Consider the following 6,659-nt stretch of genomic DNA (forward strand, 5'->3'; position numbering starts at 1 on the left):
GAAGGCTCGCTTGGCTGCACCAGGAAGAGCACCCCAGAGGCCTCTGCCCCTGCACGGCCTCATTCCCCCCCCCCCCTCCCCGGCCCCCAGATGGCCCCTCTGAGCTTACAGGTTCCAGGGAAGCTGCAGGGCAACCCATCCCTGCCCTAGCACCTCCCCTCCTCTGCCCCTCCCACTTCAGGGCCAGCCTCCTATGAGGACAGAGGCTCATCTCTACCCACACACATTCACAGCCCCTCCCACTGTAAGAACTAAATAGGACTCCAAAAAGAATAGTTTAGTTTTTACCCCTGGCCTTCTTGTGGCTTGCCCCCTCTTCTGTCCTGTGTCTGTACCCCCTCTACACACACACGCACGCGCACACACACACACACACACAGCAGGAGCAGTGCAGGCCCTGGCTTCTCTCCTCCCCCCCACTTGTCCAGCCTGGAGCGGGGTGGTCACTCACACCCAGAGAGAAAACACAACTGCCCTCTCATTCCCCCAACTCCCACCCTGGGCCTTCTGATTGGGCCCCGGCAGTGCGGCAGTGCGGTCTCCTCAATAGAGAGAGGCTCCCTGCACTCACTCCAGACCCCAGTTCCTAGAACCCAGGTGGCTGGTCATGGCAGAGGAGGACTCCTTTCAAAGCTCTGTCTCTGCCCTGGAGGAGAGCACCTCAGGGAGGGGTGTGGTCACTCAGGAGGGTCACTGAGTGACAGGCGGATGGTCCAGGCTCTCTATCCCTTCCCTCCAGATTTCACCTCCATCCCAGCGGCGGCGGTGGCGGGGGGCGGGCGGGCAGGCAAGGGTCACAGGCAGGGAGGAGAGTGACTGAAAGTCACCAGGCAAAGGCAGGGGACCTCTGTCAACATGAGGAGATAAAGCTCAGGGGACAGGCCATGGGGCACTGGGGGTCATTGGGGACGACTCTGGGGTGAGACCTCCCTGGCAGGGCTGGCCAGGGGCCAGGTGCTTCCATGGTGAGAGAGCCCAGGCCTTCTCGGGGCTGTGGACCCGCCAGGAGAAAGCGGCCCTCGATGCTCTGTTCAGCCGTCCTCCATCACCTGGCAGCATGGCTTGCCTCTCACCGGGTGGGCCTGGAAGCTTCTGCCGCTGTGGCGGGGGGACCACCTTGTCTGGCCTGGATCTGCTCTGCCGGGTCCCCATCAAGGTCTCAAACCTCCTTGCTTCTACTGGTCAGAGTTCTGCTTCGGAGCAGGAGGAATTGCTGAGCAGTGGATGCTGGGAATATTGATTATTTCGGGAAATTTCAGCTAGGATCCTGCCTTCACCCAAATAAATCCCAGTGATGTAAAAAAAATAAGGCATAGAAAAATATAACTGAGTATTTTACTCTTTTTGTAAGTATTAAAAACAATGGAAAGTCTAGCTCAGGTGAGAGTTTGATCTACTTAATGCCAACTTTCAAAAATAAGTTAAAAATAAAATCAAGCTACATTTAAAAACTGGGAAAATATATATGTATATGCCATAAATATGACAAAGGGATATGACTATTACAAAAGATGCAATCTTAAAATGAGATTAGTTTGCAACTATTGATATAAGATATCCAAGGATACATTTCTATAAACAAAAATCTATTTTTATTACAATATTTATTACTAAATATATTTTAATAATGTAATTATTAAATGTAATTTACAATGCTTTAAGTGTGCTTTTTGCTTTTTTTTTTTCCTGCAAAAAGCTTTATTGTTTCTATTTGGTCCAATGCATGGGAGAGGGCTTCAGGGTGGTTAAAAGAATGGCTGGGGTTTCGGGGAGACGCTCAGGCACAAGGCAGACACCAGGGGAGGCAGAGGAGCCCCTCACAGGCCTCGGGGCTCCACAGGCTCCTAGTGGTGCTGGAGGCTGAGCCTTTCCTAGAGCCACTCGCCCGCCCAGCCTGGGGCCGCAGCCTGCGGAGGGAGCCAGGTGTGGCCCATCTTCTCGATGAGCTTCCCCTCCTCACCCGGAAGTGGCTCTGCAGGAAGTCAGAGCTGAGCGTCTGCGGGGGCAGAACCAGGGCCTGCAGGTCCACAGGGGCCTGGTCAGGTTCCTCCCCGAGGCCAGGCGGCCTCCATGGCGCCCCCAGTTCTGCCCACTCATCTGGGGAGGCCTCAGCGCGTCTTGGGGGAGAGTGCGGTCACCGCACTGGGTTTGCAACTTTAAGAAACACTAGGAGCCCTCGAGCTTCTCCGCCAACTCAGAGAAGAAGCGGCCCACGCCCTGGAGAGCCACATCCTCAGTGGACATAGAAGCCCAGCGAGAGGTAGGTGTGGGCGGCCCGCAGAGGCAGGGGGCCAGGCGGTTGACCGCAGCCTCTACCTCAGGGGGATAATTCTGACGGATCTGGGAGCTCATGGTTGTTCGGCGATAAGGGGTTAAGGTAGAAAAGAAGCCAGTGTGTTGGCTGGTCCCCGGGGTGGTGCTGACGGTGGTGACTGGATAAGACGCAGGAGGGTGGCCAGAGGCTGCGAGAAGGGACGTCCCTGGGTCTGTTCGTCCGAACACTGTTGAAGCAAGAGGCAGTTCCAAGGGCCCTATTAAAGTGTACGTTATAAAATGTAATATATTAATGTACGCAAATATAAATGTAATATATTAATATCTAAATAATGTAATTTATAGCATTGTTATATGGTTGACCCTTGAACAACACAGGGGTTGGGGAGCCAAACCCCCACACAGTTGAAAATCCACGTATAACTTTTGATGCCCCCCCCAAAACATAACGACTCATAGCCTACTGCTGACAAGAAGCCTCACCGATAACACAGATGATTAACACATATTTTGTATCTTATATGTATTATATACTGTATTTTCACCATAAAGTAAGCTAGAGAAAACAAAATGTTAAGAAAATCATAAGGAAGAAAAAATATATTTACGGTATTTATTGAAAAAAAAAATCCATATATAAGTGCACCGTGCAGTTCCAACCCATGTCGTCTAAGGGCCAACTGTATGTATAGGTTAATGCTTGTCTAGAAGAAGTCTGGAATAGACCCTAAACTATGCCCAGAGGGATGTCTACACTGTGAGGTTGGGGTGGGCTTAATCAGGGCTGGGACTAGAATGAGGCAAGGGAGGTGCCGAGGGCGCAAAATTGAAGGAGACACCCTCAGGGGCAGCACCGGAGAGTGAACTCGGTGCCCGGATACCTCAGGCCTGGCTCTGACCTAAGTACTTAGGCACATTTTTGAATCTTTGCAACAAATATTTCTTTTTGAAAAAAAGTAACAAGGAAAAGAAATAGGACTTTAAAGTTCCATTGTGCATAAGACAAGGACTAAAGCCCTATTGAAAAGAATGGGCCAACGCAGGAAAACCAAGTGAGAAATGGCACCTTTTGTCTGTCCTGCTGGCAAAAACGAAAGGAAACAAGACAGTATTAGCTGGAGTGAGGGGACCTGAGCTGTATGCTGTTTGCTGCTGCGTTTGAAACGACCACAGTCATTCCTCTTGCAACTTGAGCACGTGGCAGCATGGCGCCCTGGCTGTTGTCTCCTCCCCCAGCTCGTCGGAGCTCCTGGAGGACAGGGACGGTCACGTGACCTGGGCCAGAGCTTCTCGGAGCCTGAGTTTGTCTGTAAAGAAGGTGAGGTGTGGCTAATGGCACCAGCACGTAACAGGAGTTCACCCTCTGTTGTTGTTCCCCAGGGCCAGGGACTGGGATAGGGATGGACTTCAGAGACGCAAGCAGCAAGGACACCCAGGCAGCCGACACCCCTGGAGTGGTGTGAGCCGCAGTGGAAGTGGCCTGGTGTCCCCGGGAGAGAGGGTGCCTTTCCATGGAGGGACGTCGTTCCATCCCTCAAAGGCAAAACCACCGTGCTTTCAAAGACCTCTATTCGTCTCAAAGTCCTTTTGCCTACTTGGCTCTTTTTAAAAAATTAATTCTGCTTATTGTTTCCAAGAGGCAACACATGCTTAAGTATTTAAAAAATTCAAAAGGACAGAGAGTGAAATGTCTTTCTCCTTGCTCTGGCCCCCAGCCATTCCAGTCCCCTCCCTGGTAGCCTGGGTACCGCTAGCTGCCTGTGTGTCCTTTCAGACCTATTCTATGCAAATACAAAGAAAGACACATACTCTCAACACCGTTCTCCACGGTGTTTTCTACACTTAATGCTACACCTTGAAGACCCTTTCATCAATGGCTAAGTCAGTTTTCGGGGGGAAAAGAGCAAAGTAGGGGGCTTGTACTATAAGAATTTTTAAAATTATATATATATATTATTTCAGAGAGGGAGAGAGAGAAACATCAATGATGAGAGGGAATCATTGATTGGCTGCCTCCTGCACAGCGCCTACTAGGGATCGAGCCCGGAACTTGGGCATGTGCCCTGACAGGCAATCAAACTGTAACCTCCTGGTTCATAGGTCAACACTCAACCACTAGGCCACACCGGCCAGGCAAGAATTTCTTTTAAGTGTGATTTTACCATAGGAACAAATAAATGGACCAATGGATCCTAGAAAAGTTCAGAGGAAGAGCCATGAATATGTGGAAATGTGAGCTCTGATAAAGGTGGCACCAAACATCAATGGGACAGTCGATAGTGATAGGACATTGGCTCACTATACAGAGAAAAAAAACAAAAACTGGACCTCTGCCCTATACCAGAGATGGACTCGAGATGGATGTGAAACCTAAACATGAAAGATAAAAACTATAAAGCCGATACAGTAAAATGTGGGAGACTGTCATTGCAGCCCAGCAGTGGGATAGCACTTCTCACACAGGACCCCGAGCGCTCAAGCATCCGAATGAAGAGCTTCTGTTCGGGAGAATTCCATGGGCCAGTGAGCAGGGAGATACAGGCCGGGAGGACATATCCGCTATGCCCGAAGCTGCCCGTGTCCTCATCCGGCGAAGACTCAACAACAACCCTGTGGGGAGGCCTGGCAGGCGAGTGTCCTCGCAGGGTCAGGGAGGGGCAGGGCTGTCAGGTGAATAAATCGGATGACACGCCGACAAATGGCTGTGTCAGGCCCGAAGCCAGGCGTCCCCCAGCCAAGGGGGCGGGGTCCAGCCCTCGATGGCTCTGAGACCAGTTTCCTCCACGGCCGTCACAGGTCAGACCGTGCGCATCAGCCCTGAAGTGTGTGTGGTAAAACGGGCAAATGACCGTGACAAGTTCCAATTTCCACCCTCCAGGAGCAATTCCCCGGGGCCTGGTCCAGAGCGACAAGTGTGAAATGTGGCCTTCACGGTGAATTACTGGCCGAAGGAAGCTGTCAGCTCCAGGCGCTGGAGAGAGGGGGGCCCGCTCTGTTTGTCCCTGGGCCATGGCCTGAGCAATGCTCGCTGTCACCACTGTGTGTATGTTGTTTTTTTGTTGTTTTTTTTTTGGGGGGGGGGGGCGGGAGGGTGGGCAGGGACTAGCTACAGCAGGCCACAGTCACAGATGACCAGACTGGGGACATCTATGGGAGTGCCTGTCCTCACTCTTCGTCGCCCTCCAGAGGAGAGCTTGGGTGGGTCTGTCCTGAGGGGCAGTAACACTCGGAGCAGAGTTCTGTGTCCTGCCCTCAAGGAGGGTGGGCCTAGAGAGGGGGACCCCCCTGTAAGGAGCTCCATCACAGTTCAGCCTGTGGATGGATGCCCCCGAACGGCCGAGGTGCTGTGGGCCCCCAGCAGGCACCTCCTCTTCAGGCGGGGAAGGTGGGGGACATGCAAGAGGAGCAGGGGTTCACCAGGATCAGCATGAGGGGAGGGATGGGGGGAAGGAAACGGGTGGGGAAAAGCCCTGACAAGGCCTGAACAGGGACCCGAGGAACAGCCTGGAAGTCCAGCCTGGATCCTGCAGGCAGGAGGGCTGGTGGGGGTTTTAACAGAGGACACAATCTCAGCTTTGTTTTTGGTGTTAATCCTCACCTGAGGATATTTTTTTCCATTGATTTTTAGAGAGAGTGGAAGAGAGGGAAGATGGAGGAAGAGAGAGAGAAAGAGAGAGAGAGAGAGAGAGAGAGAGAGAGAGACCCATTAATTAGTTGCCTCCCCCATGCATCCTGGCCTGGGCTAGGATTGAACCTGTGACCCTTTGGTGCATCCTTGATGCTCTAACCCAGCGGTTCTCAACCTGTGGGTTGTGACCTTTTGGGGGTCGAATGACCCTTTCACAGGGGTCGCCTAAGACCATCGGAAAACACATATATAATTACATATTGTTTTTGTGATTAATCACTATGCTTTAATTATGTTCAATTTGTAACAATGAAATTGGGGGTTACCACAACATGAGGAACTGTATTAAAGGGTCGAGGCATTAGGAAGGTTGAGAACCACTGCTCTAACCACTCAACAATGCTGTCCAGGACTTAGGTATTTTTTAAAAAGATATTCCTGGTGTGAGAGGTTCAGGCTTGAGGGGCAAGTTCTCCTCGGCCAGTAAAATGTAAGTAGGACTTGGGGGTCCCCCGGGTCTCAGGGTCTCCCACTCCATGGGCCTTTGTGGGTGCCCTTCTCCCCACCCAACTCCTGTCTGGGTTAAATGTCACCTCCTCTGAGAAAACTTCCCTGACCCTCCTCCCCCCTCCCCTGCGGTCAGGCTCCTCCCCGCTCTGTAGGCCACAGCAAGCCCCCTCCTTTCCCCCTCTTGCTGCTCCCATCACAAGCTGAAGGTGTGTGCTGACCACTCGGCCTCCCCCATCAGACTGTGAGC

This window comes from Myotis yumanensis, unplaced genomic scaffold (assembly GCF_028538775.1).
Source record: "Myotis yumanensis isolate MYYU_CA2020_CCGP unplaced genomic scaffold, mMyoYum1.0.hap1 SCAF_17, whole genome shotgun sequence".
Classification (NCBI taxonomy): domain Eukaryota; kingdom Metazoa; phylum Chordata; class Mammalia; order Chiroptera; family Vespertilionidae; genus Myotis; species Myotis yumanensis.